This window comes from Neomonachus schauinslandi, chromosome 13 (assembly GCF_002201575.2).
Source record: "Neomonachus schauinslandi chromosome 13, ASM220157v2, whole genome shotgun sequence".
Taxonomy (NCBI): domain Eukaryota; kingdom Metazoa; phylum Chordata; class Mammalia; order Carnivora; family Phocidae; genus Neomonachus; species Neomonachus schauinslandi.
In genome coordinates this window covers 50,750,035-50,766,675 of record NC_058415.1, presented here as the reverse complement: position 1 = coordinate 50,766,675, position 16,641 = coordinate 50,750,035, and the positions used below count along the sequence as shown (strand labels likewise).

General features: G+C 39.5%; 1 pseudogene; it reads left to right on the top strand.

Annotated features, from left to right (window-relative positions):
- Window positions 1-4,814: 4,814 nt before the first annotated feature.
- LOC110572656 lies at window positions 4,815-5,152 on the top strand (annotated as a pseudogene).
- The last annotated feature ends 11,489 nt before the right edge of the window (window positions 5,153-16,641 follow it).

Below are 16,641 nucleotides of genomic sequence, written 5' to 3'. Positions count from 1 at the left end.
AGCTCTGTTTTTCCTGTGAGGACTTGGACGAGTCATTTCCCACTTGCAGGCCTCAGTTTCCTCAACTGTAAAACGAAGGATTTGTACTGGATGTGACTAATTTCCCTCCAGCTGTAACAGCTCATAGTCTAAATGACTAAACTGTCCCCTCACAGCATCTCCAAGTGGGTTTCTAGGTCCTCGCATCTGGGCAGTTGAGAGAAGACGCTAGCTTTGTCTCTCGGTCACTGCAGAACCTAGAGGGCACAAACATGCTCTATTTTAAGAACATGGTGGCTGAGGCTTTGTGAGGTCCACTGGCCCCAGGCCATATGCAGCAGCAATGGAAAGCCTTGGAAATAAACAAACTCCAGGACCCCTGCCTCCTCAAACACACCTTCCTTTGTTTGTGCTTGATGGCCACACAAGGAAGTCTTTGCTCACATGCCCTCCTGTTGGCTAGTTCTTGTGGGCCAACGATGCTACTACCTCGCTTCCTTTTCTGGGTTGCCTCCCTCTGTTATTCAGAAAAGCACGGCAGTTTCATCTTTCCCCCATTATCCAGAAAGATCTACCCTTACTGAGAATTGTTAAGTCCTCTCTCTTTCCTTTACCCAGAATTGGTTTTTCACTCTGTAACCCAGAAATGCTGCTCCTCTTGGAAAAGGCAATGTTGCTCCATTATCCAAAAGAGCTATGTAGTTTGACCTCATCTTCCATGTAGTCCTCTCCAATGCCATCCAAAGTATTGATCCCATTGAATAAATACTGCTAGATTTCCTGAGCCTATGATTACATCACTAGTCCAAAGGCTGAGCAACTTTTCTCTGGGACGTCCGAATCTTTAGCATGTAAATTCCCAGTGTAAAATGAAGATTACTGGGACAAAAGTGGCCAAACATGCTCGGCTCTAACTTTCTGCCCTGTGGATATTAGAACATGAAGAACCAATCAAGGAACAATAATACAAGATTCACCAGGCGCTGTGGGGCCAATAGGTCAGCAGAGCTGACTGGCAACATCCTGGGAAGTTGCAAAACTGGATGGCATGCCAGAATTTCCAAGGGAAGGGAGAGGCCACTTCCACGTCTGGACAGGACTCTCCCCAGTACATAACGTATTAAGGAAATACCACATACTTGGACATGCCACAACCCTTCTCTAGAAAGCTGGCTGTGGCCATCATCTGGGCATCTCCATCCCCTGAAGAGCCTTGTTGGGGGCCAACTGGATCAGCTTGCCACGCTTAGCAGCTAGGTCCACCTGGAAAGGTTGAAATCATCTTCCCATCTTTGCCTGACTAACTCCTTGCTACCTTCTCAGGCTCAGAAATGTCTTCCCTGACTCCTCAATCCAGATTAGTCTCCCCTGTTCTTCTCTCACAACACCATGTCCTTTTGTTCGTGATGCTAATCACAACTGGTAATCATACATTTGTGTCCTTATCTTTTTAATGCCTCTTCCCCCCACCCCAAGTTGACTGTAATCTTCGTAAAGCAGAAGATATCTAACTTATTCGCTGAATTCTCAGAACTGAGCACAGTGTTTGGCACATAGTAGGTCTTAAATAAAAATACTTCATGAGCTAATAAATGAAAACACTTTCATTATTACTCATATACTCACATCTAGAAAAGGCTTTGGAGTTAAGCAAACCTAGTTCCGTGTTATAGTTATAATCGACTCACTGTATGACCTGGGCAATTCACATCTCTGAACCTCAGGTTCCTCTTTAAAATGAGGGCAGGAGGCACCTGGGTGGCTCAGTCAGTTAAGCATCTGACTCTTGATCTCAGCTCAGGTCTTGATCTCAGGGTTGTGAGTTCAAGCCCCATGTTGGGCTCCATACTGGGTACAGAGCCTACATAAGAAAAAAAAGAAAAAAGAAAATATATATTGCTAAATACATATTTAGCAATATATACATAGTAACTGGCACAAGTAATATTTAATAAAGACTCTCTACAGATTCTTTCCCATTCACGGCCACCACTACCTCCCCTGGACTGTTATATAGAACTATTTGCAATGCAGAAATGAGGTCCCACAGAGTCTAAGTACTGTGCTCAGCTGTGGGTAGCAGAGGAAGTATTAGAATCTTGGTCTTCTGGCTCCCAATTTTTGCAAGTTTAATATATGACTTTTTTTTTTTTTGCATAGTTCATCTTTAGACTACAAAAGTAGATAAAGAGAAATATAAAAAATATCATAAACACCAATAGGGCATATCCAGACCTTACGAAAGTATGTGAAATGAAACTTTTGAGAGATAATGGAAAAAGCTTGATAACACTGAGGAATGTAGTCACTTCTCATTGTGCTTCCAAAATAGTAATTGCTAATATCAGGACCTGTGAGCACTCTGCTGCCTTGCTCCAGGGAAATGAAAGGGAGCTTCCTCATGAGTCAAGCTTACTCAGTTTAATTTTATTTTTCCAGACATACTTATAGCAGAACAAATAGAAAACCAAACCAGCAATGAGCAAACAAAATAAGCAAACAAGGCACTTGGCTAATTTGTTCTTTTCTATTCTCTGGTTTTTGCACCTAATATAGGAAAAAAATCTATAGAAAACATTACAAATCTTTGAGACAGATTAACAAAAATATCAAGGGACAATAAGAAATGTGAAGAGGTGTGAAGAGTATACAATGTTACTCTGAACTGGTTTTACATGTCTAGAGGTCAGTATCACAGATATGTAGCAAAAACCATAGATGCACATCCTTTAGCTGAGAAAATCCACTTTTAGGATATATCCCAAGCAAAAGTCAAAGATGTGCCCCAAAATGTATGTACAAAGGCATTATAGAAGCATTATTGACAACAATCAAAACATGGAAACAATCTAAACAGCCAATAAAAATGGATTATTTATATAAATCATGGTATACAATGAAATAGACAAATGTCAAAATGTGGTGGAAGCATACTGACATGACAGATGTAAAGATATGTATTGTATATTGTTGACTGGGATAAAAGTTTGAACAGTGACATTTATACACCTACACACACACACACACACACACACAGGCTCCAATATGTATGACAAATATATGCCAAAACGTTAAATACTATTGTTTCTAGGTTGTTGGAAAACTGATAATATTTATTTTCTTCTTTATAACTTTTTATAATTTCAACATTTTAAAAAATAATGAGCATATATGTACAAATGAAGAAGACTGGGGGAAATCCTTGAGACAGTTGACCCAGGGCAATAGGATGTACCTTAAAACACCCACTGGCAAATATGAAAAAGAATCCAAGTGAAGCTCAGCGTCCAGGAGGCGAGCAAACAGATTTTGGTGTTGGCTTCCCACAGGGTAGCCTTGGCATCATCCTGCCTTTTGTAGGGTTGTGGTCACTGAACCTCCAGTGCCATCACGTCTGGCTTCTTAAGGACTTTCGTGAACTTTTTTGTGAAGCCGTTGTACTTAACAGTGGGCTAGCAGAAAAGGAAGGGTCATCAACAATTAAGTCCTGGCCCTCCGCCAGGACACCGCAATTAAAGTGGCAACACCCACTCTGGTCTAGAGCAGAGCTAATGGCTACGGAAAATATGGAAAATACCTGACCCTCCACGAACCTCATTTACTCTAAATCTTTTTTTTTTTCTTTTAGCATCTAAATGACAAGGACTATGCTTGAAGCTGTAGGAAGAAACGCAGATATAGAAAATGTAGTTTCTGTTTTTGAACCTCACAATGACACCATCCTAGCATGACAACAATGCATCAAAACAGGAAAAGTTAAATAACAAAATCAGGCATTGTGTGGTTAAATACCAAAGGGTGGTACTGGCAGTAAAATTTTTAGGAGTCTTTGCTTCAGCCCCCGAGGTTGCAGGGACTCTGTAGTTCATTCCAGATGATCCTGTGTTATTTTCTCAATGGCTTAAGGGAAAGAGTAACCAGGATCTCCTGCAACCACTATGAGACCAATATGCCACAGACAGGATAGACTGGGGGTATTTTTCATGACCCCCCCCCAAGAAAAACCTACCAAAAAAGACAAAAATAATAAAAAAGAAAAAGAAACTTCTATTCATCCTTCAAAATACAATTCATATGTCACTTCATCTGTAAAAACTTTTTTCAGTTGGTTGTTCATGGTATCTAATAAACCACCCCATGACTTGGTGGCTTAAAACAACAAATACTTACATAGCTCATGATTTTGTGGGTTGACAGGCAGTTCCAGCTCGCCTGGACAGTTCTGATCTCACCTGGCCTCCCTCATTTGTCTCTAGCCAGGGATGCAAGTTTTCTTGAGGCCGTTAAATTAATTAAACAAGGAGCCCATTAGACTGAGATGGCTCTAAAGCTGGGTAGGCCTATGTAAGTAAACCAAAATCTAAGCCTGTAAACGCCTCAAGGTTATGAAATCAAAACCCTCCCTAAGGACAACCAGTCATAGCCAACTAGGCCTTAAGCTACAGCCAATCAACAATTTTCTTACTTTGTTTCCTCCTTTTCTCTAAAAAAGCCTCTCCCCCGGTGGCTCCCCTATACTCCTGTGCGTGGAAGTGTTCCTAACCACTTCTGATCTGGTGTTGCCTGATTCAAATCAATTTTTGCTCAAATAAACCCTTAACATTTTTAATATGGCTCAATGGATCTTTTCACAAGGTCTAGGCACATCATTACTCCTGCCACATTTTATTGCCAAACCAAGTCACCCGGCTAAGACTAGATCCAAAAGCTGGAAACATAGACTTCACCTTTTGGTATGAAGAGTTATAAAGTTATAATGCAAAGGACAAGAATTCTTCAAATGAAGACTTTTGGTCATTTTTTAAAAAAAAGTTAAGTTTGTTGGGTTCTGTGCCATGGCCCCTCTCCCGCGTGAAAATCTAGAGCCGCTCCTTCTTTGTCTGTGGCCTCTGACCCAGGAGCGGAGGGAAAGCTTCGAGACGACGGACCCCTGCACCCTCCACAGCCAGCTGGGGCACCTGCATTCAAGGGCTCCGGCAGGGGCCACGCCGACACCACCCAGTGGGAGGGGCTGGTAAACCAGCACTGCGGCTCCTGCTCCTACCTGAGCCTCTTGGACCTTCTCAGCTCCTTCGCCATTGCGGAGAATGAGAGCAAAGCACCAGTCCGCTTCACCTTGATGGAGAAGGTGCTGCAGCCTGGAGGATGGCCAGCGCACAAGCGGGAGAACTGACACCTTCATCTTGTCACCTCTGTGCGGGAGCATCTCCCACAGAGTTCCTCCCATTTGCCATCATTCCCGCGTGTTCCTGCCCCAAGTAGACCGATTCTCCATGACCATGTTTCTCCTGCTTTCCTTGTACAGAAGGGCTTATACCAGGGGCGTCCTGCCTGACCTGCCTTCCTGGGAGAGCTTCTGGACCCTGAAGCAGTGAGATGGTGGAGAGAGCCTAAAGCCAGCAAGAGAGGGGAGAAGGCCCTGGAATGAGACGGGATTCGCAGGTTTGTTTTGGGCTCGTTGATTGTCGTTGCTTTTTCTGTAAAGTTCAGAAATTTTTCAGTCTCAAAAGAAAAAGTTACATTTGCTGAGATATTAATTTATATGCAGTAAGATTTACCCCCTTTTAAAAAAATTGTATAAAACACATAAAATTTAAATTGTAACCATTATTACATGTACATTTCAGTAGTATTAACTGTATTTATCATTCAACAGATCTCTAGGGTTTTTTTTCATCTTGCAAAACTGAAATTCTATACTCGTTGAAAAGCAATCCCCCACCTACCCCTCTCCTCAGCTTCTGGCAGCCACACTTCTACTTTTTGTTTCTATGAGTTTAGCTACTTTAGATATCTCATATAAATAGAATCATAAATTATTTGCCTTTTTGTGACTGGCTTATTTCACTTATCATAATGTCCAAGGTTTGTCCATGTTGTGGCATATAACAGGATTTCATTCTTTTTAAAGGCTGAATAATATTTCATATTACATTTTCTATATACATTCATCAGTTTATGGGCATTTGGGTTGCTTCCACCTGTTGGCTATTGTGAATAATGCTGCAATGAACATGGGTATACAAATATCTCTTTGAGATCCTGCTTTCAATTCTTCTGGATTTACATACCCAGAAGTGGGATTACTGGATAATATGATATTTCTTTTTTTTTTTTTTAAGATTTTCTTTATTTTTAGAAAGAGAGCACACACGAGCAGGGGGAGGGGTAGAGGGAGAGATAGAGAATCTCAAGCAGACTCTGGGCTGAGTGGAGCCCCACGTGAGGCTCATCTCACCATTCTGAGATCATGACTTGAGCCGGAATCAAGTCAGTCACTTAACCAACTGATCCACCCAGGGGCCCCAGTAGTTCTATTTTTAATATTTTGAGGGACCTCTGTATTGTTTTCCATAGCAGCTGCAGCATCTTACATTCCCACCAATAATGCACAAGGGTTTCAATTTATCCACATCCTTGTCAACACTTATTATCTTAGATGGTGGCCATCTTAATGGGTGTGAGGTGAAAATTCATCCATTTTTAAGTGCATAGTCCTAGGAGTTTTGACAAATGCATGCCTTTGTATAATCACTACTCCAATCACCCCAATTTCCATCACCCCAAAGGTTCCCTTGGACTCCACTGCAGTAAGTCCCCTCATCTAACCAGCAGCCCCAGGCAATCACAGACATGTTTTGTCTCTATTATTTTGATGTTTCCAGAATGTCATATAAAGGAATCATATATAGTTTTTTGAATCTTGCTTCTTTCATTTGGCATAATTTATCTGATTCATTCATGCATTTGCATGTATGAGGAGTTTATTCCTTTTTGTTCCTGAATAGTATGCCATTGTATGGACATACCAGAATTTATTTATCTATTCACTATTTGGAATGTCCCTATAATTTTATTCATCTGTATAACTTAAGCTGTATATTATTTGCATACATGTATTTTTTGTAAACATGTTTTTCATTTCTCAGGTAAATACTGGAGACTGGGATTAGTGGATTCTAAGGATTATATACTTAATTTTATAAGGAACTGCTAAACTTTTTCTGTTGTGGTTGTCACATTTTGCATTCCCATTACCAACATATAAGAGTTCTAGTTGCCCTATATGCCCTATATGCCTAAGTGCCCTAGCACTTGGTTATGTCAGGTTTTAAAAATTTTGTTTTCTAGCTATACACCAATAGGTGTATAGAGATAACTCATTGTGATTTTAATTAGAATTTCCTTAATAACTAACAATGCTGAACATCTTTTCATGTGTTTATTTGCTATTATCTTCTTTAGTAAAATGTTCAAATTGCCTGTTTTTTAATTCAGTTGTTTCTTTTCTTTTTGGGAGTCTTAGGAGTCTTTTTAAAAAGATTTACTTATTTTAGAGGTGGGGGCGAAGGGGAGTGGGGGCGGGGAAGGGGCAGAGGGAGAAGGAGAGAGAAACCCAAGCAGACTCCTTCCTGAGCCAGAGCCTGAATCAACAGGGGGCTGGATCTCAGGACCCTGAGATCAGACCTGAGGCCTGAGCCGAAACCAAGAGTCAGACACTTAACTGACTGTGCCACCCAGGTGCCCCAGGAGTCTTGGGAGTCTTATATGTCAAATATGTGATTTGTAAATATCTTCTCCCAATCCGTGGCTTGTCTTTCTATTCTCTTAACATTGTGTTTTTCAGAGGTAAAACTTTTAATTTGGAAAAAATGCAATTTATCTTTTTAAGATCTTATTTTATTTTATTTATTTATTTATTTATTTATTTATTTATTTATTTATTTATTTATTTATTTGAGAGAGCACAAGCAGGGGGAGGGACAGAAGAAGAGGGAGAGAGACAAGCAGACTCCCTGCTGAGCAGTTTGCCTGATGCAGGGCTCGATCCCAAGACCCTGAGATCATGACCTGAGCCAGTCAGATGCCTAGATGACTGAGCCACCCAGTCTCAGGTGCCCAGGTGCCCCACCTTTTTCTTTTATAAACGTTGCTTCTGTATCTGTATTTTTGTATCTTCTTTTACAAATATTTCTTCTGTGCCAAACATAAGGTCACAAAGATTATTTTCTATGTTTTCTTCTAAAAGTCTTATAATTTTTTTATTTTGTTCACTAATCCATTTTAATTTTAATTTTTGTGTAAGATGTCAGGTAAAAGTTGAGGTCTATTTTCTTGCATGTGAATGCCCAACCATTCCAGCACCATTTGTTGAAAAGACCATCCTTTCTCCATTGAATTTGCTTTGCACCTTTGCCAAAAAGCATTGGCCACAAATGAATTGGTATATTTCTAGACTCTCCATTCTATGCCATTAATCTCTATGTCTATTCTTTTGTGAATACTATGCTGTCTTGGTTACTAGAGCTTTATAGTAAATCTTGATATCAGGTAGTATAAGTCCTCCAACTTTGTTCTTCTATTTCAAAATTGTTTTAGTTATTCTAGTTCCTTTGTATCCTTCTGCTTACTTTGGATTTATTTGCTCTTTATTTTTTTTTTTAAAGATTTTATTTTTTTTATTTGAGAGAGAGAATGAGAGACAGAGAGCACGAGAGGGAAGAGAGTCAGAGGGAGAAGCAGAACCCCCGCTAAGCAGGGAGCCTGATATGGGACTCGATCCCAGGACTCCAGGATCATAACCTGAGCTGAAGGCAGTTGCTTAACCAACTGAGCCACCCAGGCGCCCTTAATTTGCTCTTTAAATTCTAGTTTTTTAAAGTAGAAATTTGTATCACTAAATTGAAACCTTTCTCTTTTGATATAATCCTGTTATGCTATAAGTTTCCCTCTAAGCACTTCTTTAGCTCCACCCTACAACTTTTATAAGTTGAATTTTCATTTTCATTTAGTTCAAAATATTTTCTAGTTTCCCTTATAATCCATGATTGTTTACTTCCCAAATATTTAGGGGATTTTACAGGTATCTTTCTTTAAATGATTTATAGTTTAATTCTGTTATGATCAGAGAACATGCTTTGTATGATTTCAGTTCTTTTAAATTCATTTAGGTTTGTTTTATGGCCCAGAATAAGGTGTATCCTGGCGAATTTTCCACATGTACTTGAAAAGAATATACATTCTGTCAGTGGCTGAGTGTTCCAAAAATTAGTTAGGTCCAGTTGGAGTATAGTGTTATTTAGGTCTTCTATATCCCTAACTTATTTCTTTTCTACCAGTTATATCGGTTTCTGAAGGCAGAGTGTTAAATGTTCCAACTATAATTATGGATTTGTATTTATCCTTTCTTTTTTTTTTAATTTTTTTATTGTTATGTTAATCCCCATACATTCCATCATTAGTTTTAGATGTAGTGTTCCATGATTCATTGTTTGTGCATAACACCCAGTGCTCCATGCAGAACGTGCCCTCCTCAATACCCACCACCAGGCTAACCCATCCTCCCACCCCCCTCCCCTCTAGAACCCTCAGTTTGTTTTTCAGAGTCCATCGTCTCTCATGGTTCGTCTACCCCTCCGATTTCCCCCCCTTCATTCTTCCCCTCCTGCTACGTTCTTCTTCTTCTTCTTCTTTTTTTCTTTCTTAACATATATTGCATTATTTGTTTCAGAGGTACAGATCTGAGATTCAACAGTCTTGCACAATTCACAGCGCTTACCAGAGCACATACCCTCCCCAGTGTCCATCACCCAGTCACCCCATCCATCCCACCCCAACCCCCACTCCAGCAACCCTCAGTTTGTTTCCTGAGATCAAGAATTCCTCATATCAGTGAGGTCATATGATACATGTCTTTCTCTGTTTGACTTATTTCGCTCAGCATAATACCCTCCAGTTCCATCCACGTTGTTGCAAATGGCAAGATCTCATTCCTTTTGATGGCTGCATAATATTCCATTGTATATATATACCACCTCTTCTTTATCCATTCATCTGTTGATGGACATCTTGGCTCTTTCCACAGTTTGGCTATTGTGGACATTGCTGCTATAAACATCGGGGTGCACGTACCCTTTCGGATCCCTACTTTTGTATCTTTGGGGTAAATACCCAGTAGTGCAATTGCTGGATCATAGGGTAGCTCTATTTTCAACTTTTTGAGGAACCTCCATACTGTTTTCCAGAGTGGCTGCACCAGCTTGCATTCCCACCAACAGCGTAGGAGGGTTCCCCTTTCTCCGCATCCCCGCCAACATCTGTCGTTTCCTGATTTGTTAATTTTAGCCCTTCTGACTGGTGTGAGGTAGTATCTCATTGAGGTTTTGATTTGGAGTTCCCTGATTCTGAGAGATGTTGAGCACTTTTTCATGTGTCTGTTGGCCATTTGGATGTCTTCTTTGCAGAAATGTCTGTTCATGTCTTCTGCCCATTTCTTGATTGGATTCTTTGTTCTTTGGGTGTTGAGTTTGATAAGTTCTTTATAGATTTTGGATACTAGCCTTTATCTGATATGTCATTTGCAAATATCTTCTCCCATTCTGTCGGTTGTCTTTTGGTTTTGTTGACTGTTTCCTTTGCTGTGCAAAAGCTTTTTATCTTGATGAAGTCCCAATAGTTCATTTTTGCCCTTGCTTCCCTTGCCTTTGGCGATGTTTCTAGGAAGAAGTTGCTGCGGCTGAGGTTGAAGAGGTTGCTGCCTGTGTTCTCCTTTAGGATTTTGATGGACTCCTGTCTCACATTTAGGTCTTTCAACCATTTGGAGTCTATTTTTGTGTGTGGTGTAAGGAAATGGTCCAGTTTCATTCTTCTGCATGTGGCTGTCCAATTTTCCCAACACCATTTGTTGAAGAGACTGTCTTTGTTCCATTGGACATTCTTTCCTGCTTTGTCAAAGATGAGTTGACCATAGAGTTGAGGGTCCATTTCTGGGCTCTCTATTCTGTTCCACTGATCTATGTGCCTGTTTTTGTGCCAGTACCATACTGTCTTGATGATGACAGCTTTGTATTTATCCTTTCAATTCTATCAAATTTTCTTCTTGTATTTTGAAGGTTATTTGTTAGGTTTATTCATATTTAGAATTGTTACATATCTTCATAAATTGACTCGTCTTTAAATAGTATTAAATCTTCATTTCTGATATTTCCTGTTCTAACGTCTACTTTGATATTGTGGTAATTTTTGAAATTTGTCATAGCAGACTTATTCTCTCTTCTTTATGGTTACTTATTTATTCATTCCTCCACCCTAGAAAAGGTCATATAGCTCAAGGGAATCTCCAGCGGGGTACTGAAAGTAGAGCTGTTTACCAGGTGAACCATGACAAGGACAGGAGGGAGGTAGGATAGGCATTTCAACAAATGGACCAATAGTCTGAGCCAAAACACAGTGGTGTGAAATAATATACCATGTTAGGGGAAATGTGATTGATTGAGCAAGCCGAAATAAGGGTGAGAAAGGGCTTGGCAAGAGACAAGGTGCTTTGATCAAACTGGGTTCAGATTTGGTGTACACTAGTGAGGTCTGTAACAATGGGAAATAAAAGGTTTTAAGTCAAGGAATGTCATGACCAAATTTCCATTTTGGGAAGATCACTCTGGAAGCAATGGACATGTTAAATTTATAGAGATTTCAGCTAGGAAAACTCAGATGAATATTGCAATGTGGCATTTAGAGATCATTAAAGTCTGAGCTAAGGCTCTACTACGTCAGAGGTGGAGAAAATGACAAGTGTTAAAGTGATAGAAATATTAATTTAATGACTGTTAGGGGATGACATGGAGGGAGGTGATTAGGGGTAATTCCAGGGTTGCTGTTTCGTATAACAATAGGTACATGGTAATACTCACCACGGTCCATCAAGCCCGTTTGTGGGGAAATACTGAAAATTCAGCATAAAATTCTAGTATCTATACTAGGCTTGGGTTGGATATTGGATAACCAAGTCTGGATAGATGCTTAGTTTGAAGTTCAAGAGAAGAATCTAAGCATTGCTGTGGGGATGAACAAGGTCACTCAGATGGCATGCAAAGCGAGGGACCCCAGAGAAGCTACTACCATAAGGAGTATCAGATATAGGAGGAAGAGTGGGTAGAAGAGTGTGAGAGACAGGACTTGAGAAGCAGGAAGAGGGCTTTTTAAACTTACCCTAACAGTATTTGTCACTCTGTGTTATAATTCCTTGTTTCCTTTCCGGACTTCGAGTTCTTCAGAGTCAAGGGCAATGGTGTAGTCATCTTTGTAGCTCCACTGGCACAATGCTTCACTCACAGATACTCAGTGAAGTTTTGGGAAGTGAATACAGAAGGGCCCACATTTTAGAGAACAATTTGATCATTCAAAACAAAACCAGTGCAAATGTCCTTAGAGGGTTGGTGATAAAGTGGTTATCAAATTGCCTCTGATTCATTCCAGAAATACATCATAGAAACTAGTCTTTAAGGAGTTGGTCTGTAGAAGAGCAAGAAGTACAGAGCTCCAGAATCACTGATGGGGGAATCACAGGGACCCCACTCACTAGCTATTTTACCTTGGGCTAATTCAGTTCTCTGAAGCCTAGTTTCCTCATCTGCTAAATGAAAGAAGGGGGAGAGGCCATCTACTTTGAAATAACATGTAATTTGTGTAAAGCATCCAGCATAGTGCCTGATAATTATGATAGCTATCATCATCATCATCATCATCATCATCATCATCATCAAATACAACCCATACATTTCACAGATAAAAAGTATCAACATCCACCTATGACAACCATAGCAAAAATTGAATCAGGTCTCCACTGGGGAATCTACCATGCTTTATGTTAGAAAAATGGTGTGCCCATCTTTCTCTCATAGTAGATAGAGTGTGGGCTCCCTGAGAGCAGGAATCTTGTCATAAGTATTTCCAGCAGCTATTTCTATAAAGGTTATAGAGTTGGAACATGAAATACAGAGCCTTTAAATACTATTTAGGAGACATTCCAGTTTGGAGAACTTTAGTATTTTGGAAAACCAAATAAAAGCAGTTTAACTAGTTCCTACGTGAGCATGAGTTTGCTCAATTCAGTGCCATTAGCACTGACGGATTAAATGTCCAGAAAAAGCTCTCTGAATGGAGGCTCTTTTTTGCACTTTTTTTTTTTTTTTGCACATAAGATTTATAGTTCCACATGTATGTGTCCATAGGTGAAATTGAAGGTATCTTGGCCAGGCCAGTCGGACATCTCACTATAAAATAACTCAACAGTAATTCTTTGGCTTCTAAAACTGCCTGCAAAAATTCTAGAAACTCAGGCCCAAATTTCTCCCTTTTGATTTCTTGAAGGTAAAACAGTAGGGGGTCAGGAGTACTCTCTTACACTAGGCCACATGGAAGGCCCCTGCCCTTTGTGACTCATGGCTACTCATCAGCTCTGTATTGTGAACTCTTGGCGTGGCCTGCAGTGCCTACGGGAGCCATCCTGTAAACCTCTCCAACTTTATCAGGAGCTGCTTTCCCCTTGCCCTCTGCACTTAGGCACAATGGTCTCCTCACTATTCCTGGAACATTCTAAACACAGCCCCATAAGCCGTTCCCCCCCCTCCCCTTGGGGCCTTTGTAATAAGTTTTCCCATTATCTTGAAAACTCTTTCAGTTAGTCGCTTCAGTTAAGTGGGGAAGAGAGAGAGAAAGAGAGCAAATTAACCTGGAAAGAATGTTAGATTGTATATCATCTCTTCAGCCACACCCAACCACTGAGATAGCAATCAACCCTTCTTATGAGATACAGAAACAAACAACAAAACAATTGTAATGAGGAATTTAACAAAACAACTCAAAATAGAAACTAATTTTTTTAAAGTAAGGTTTTGTTTTGTTTTTATTTTCCTCCTGCATTTGGCAAAATACTCTTTAAGGCAGGAACATGGAGTCTCTTTGTGCTACAAAATTTTTTTTAAAAAGATTTTATTTATTTATTTTTGTGAGAAAGAGAGAGAGCAAGAGAGCACAAGTGCATGAGCTGGGGGGGGCGGGCAGGGGGAGAAGCAGACTCCCCGATGAGTAAAGAGCCCAGTGTGGGATTTGATTCCAGGACCCTGGGATTCTGACCTGGACCGGAGGCTGATGCTTAACTGACTGAGCCCCCAGGCACCCATGTGCTACAAATTGTTTAAAATGGGAAAGCCCATATTTAAATTGACTTCCAAAACTGGAATTCCAGCATTACACATTAAGTTAATGTTAATTGATTATAATTATCTGTACTTTAACCTGGATTAAAGGTCAAAAAATCCATAAGCAGGAAGAATTTATTTAATCAATTACATATGTTTGATTTAAAATGTAGATACATATTAGTAATACCTACAGACCCAAGCACAATGTTTAAACACATAGATACACAGTTTATGCTATGGCAGATTTAACCAATCTGGGCTGCTTATAAATTGAACAAGCAAAGGTCTTCCCCAGTACAATACAGTATATTGTTAAGAGAACAGGCCTCAGAATCAGAAAAGCAAATGTGGCTTATGCCTTGATTGCCTCTTTTAGAAAGAAGAAACATTTTGTTAAACTTTATTCTCCTTAAAATAAACAAAAAACTCCAACATGCAAATAGAATTGAAAATAAACTTCCAGTTTAGAGATGGTGAATTAATCATATGCATGACTACCTTTCCTTCTCAAAACCATTAAAATAAAGCAAATGAATTGTTTAAGGATATAAAGCCAACCAGACAAAGAAAATGGGAAAGACAGAAACCACAAAACTTTAGAAGCTAGAAAACTGATGGGCCAGAGTTACCTGATATAGCAGGCACCAAAATGCTACTGGTAAATGATTGGTGGAGAAAGCAACATACACTATAGAACCTCTAAAAGATAAGTTAGTGGCCACTTGTACTTCTAGAAGTGGGGACAAAGGGAATTAAACTTAAGGTAGTTGAAAGTATGTTTTAAAATCATTTAGACAAAATGAGATACCACTTCATATACACTAGAGTGGTGTAATAAAAAAGCCAGATAATGGCAAGTGTTGTCTGGGATGTGGAGAATTGGAGCGCTCATACATTGTTGGTGGTAATATAAATGGTTGAGCTACTTTGGAAAACATACCAACAGTTCCTCAAAAGGTTAAAAAAGAGTTACCGGCAATTCCATTCCTAGGTATATTCCCAGGAGAAATAAAAACATGCCCATTGAGAAACTTGTACACAATTGTTCATAGAAGCATTATTTATAAGAGCCAAAAAGTAGGGAAAAAAACCCAAACCATTAACTGACAAGCGAATAAATAAAATATGGTATATCCACATGATGAGCTATTATTTGGCAAAAAAAAAAAAAGAAGTGAATGATTTATATGAAATGTCCCAACTAGGCAAATCCATAGACACATAAAGTAGATTAGTGTTGTTTAGGACTAGGGTTGGGGGCAGTGGAGGATGCGAGGAATGGTGGGCCAGGTGACTGCTAGGGACTCAGGACTTCCTTGTGAGGTGATGAGAATGTTCTAAAATCGATCTGGTATGAGTTGCACAACTCTGTGAATATATTAAAAAACGCTGAATTATGTACTTTAGAGAGTGAATTGTATGGTTTGTGGACTGTATCTCAATAAAACTATTCCAATTAAAATGCAACAGTTAGACCCTCGAGGCATATTCTGCACACAGTGGAGCAACTATAGTTTTTCTACACATAAAAGACTGGAGCAGGGGGTGGGGAGTCCTTTTCTCTGAAGGAGGTATAAAAGAGAGGTTCTTTAGACCATACAGTTATAGGCAGTAGGAATAGGCTAAAGTTCTGAACTGAATTTAAACCTTGGGCTTTCTCCCCACTTTTGCTTGCAGAAAACTGGCAAAAGGATCAGCAGATCCATTAGTTTTGCTACAGAGAAGCTCATACTCAACATACTGACCTCATGCTCAGAGCTTCCAGTTAGCTTTTTGGTCCCCTGTTCTTAAACAAACAGCCAAGAAGGCCAGGTATCTGAGGAAAGCCTGGTTTTACCAGAGGCCTACAAAAACAGCCGGAAGAAAAGCAACTTGGAGGAAACAGAGACTACTAAGGAAGAAGACATGTCAAAATTTAAAAAGGACGAATATTAATTATAGAAATATAGAAGATATTGTATCATGAAGCAAGAATAGGATGCTATTTAAAAAAATATTCAGGGCGCCTGGGTGGCTCAGTCGGTTGAGCGACTGCCTTCGGCTCAGGTCATGATCCCGGGGTCCTGGGATCGAGTCCCGCGTCGCGCTCCCTGCTCTGCGGGTAGCCTGCTTCTCCCTCTCCCACTCCCCCTGCTTGTGTTCCCTCTCTCGCTGTGTCTCTCTCTGTCAAATAAATAAATAAAATCTTTAAAAAAAAAAAAAAAAAAAAAAAAAAAAAAAAATTAAAAAAAAAAAAAAAAAAAAAAAAAAAAAATAAAAAAATAAAAAAATAAAAAAATATTCAGATATATGCATATAATGGAATACTATTTGGTGATAAAAAACACTTAAATGCATATTTCTAAATTTTAAAAACCACGATAAAAAGGCTAGATATTGTATGATTCCTATAACATTCTGAAAAAGGCAAACTATAGAGTCAAAAGATCAAGGTTTCCAGGAGTTTGGAGGTAGTGTTGATTGGATGGAGCACAGTGGATTTTTAGAAGCAGTGAAAGTATTCTGTATGATACTGTAATGGTAGACATACGACATTGTGCATTTGTCAGACCCATGGAACTTTACTGCACAAAGAGTGAACCCTAATACATTCAAATTTTAAAAAATTATTTAGAAGGCCAAAGGATGTAGTACAGAATGTAACAAAACAAGAGCCTATCTATATTACAAATGTATAAAA